Raw genomic sequence first — 264 nt, forward strand, 5'->3', positions numbered from 1 at the left:
GAATGAGTCTCTGCTTGTATAGAGACAAACAACCGATCCACCAGGTGTACATACACCGCAACAGCTCCCCTCTCCCTTGCTTCTGCCGGCGCAGCGTCTGCTGCGCTGCAGCAGGTATTAAAAAAAAACAAAAGGAGACAGAGAGAGAGATAGATAGATGGATAGAAAGAGAAAGAAAAGGAGAAGGAAAAGGATAAGGATACAGAGAGAAAGAAAGAGAAAGAAAGAGAAAAAAAAAAAAAAGAGAGAAATCGTTTTCTTTTA

Source organism: Eimeria mitis, genomic scaffold, assembly GCF_000499745.2.
Source record: "Eimeria mitis Houghton genomic scaffold, Emh_scaff1559, whole genome shotgun sequence".
In the NCBI taxonomy this organism is placed as follows: domain Eukaryota; phylum Apicomplexa; class Conoidasida; order Eucoccidiorida; family Eimeriidae; genus Eimeria; species Eimeria mitis.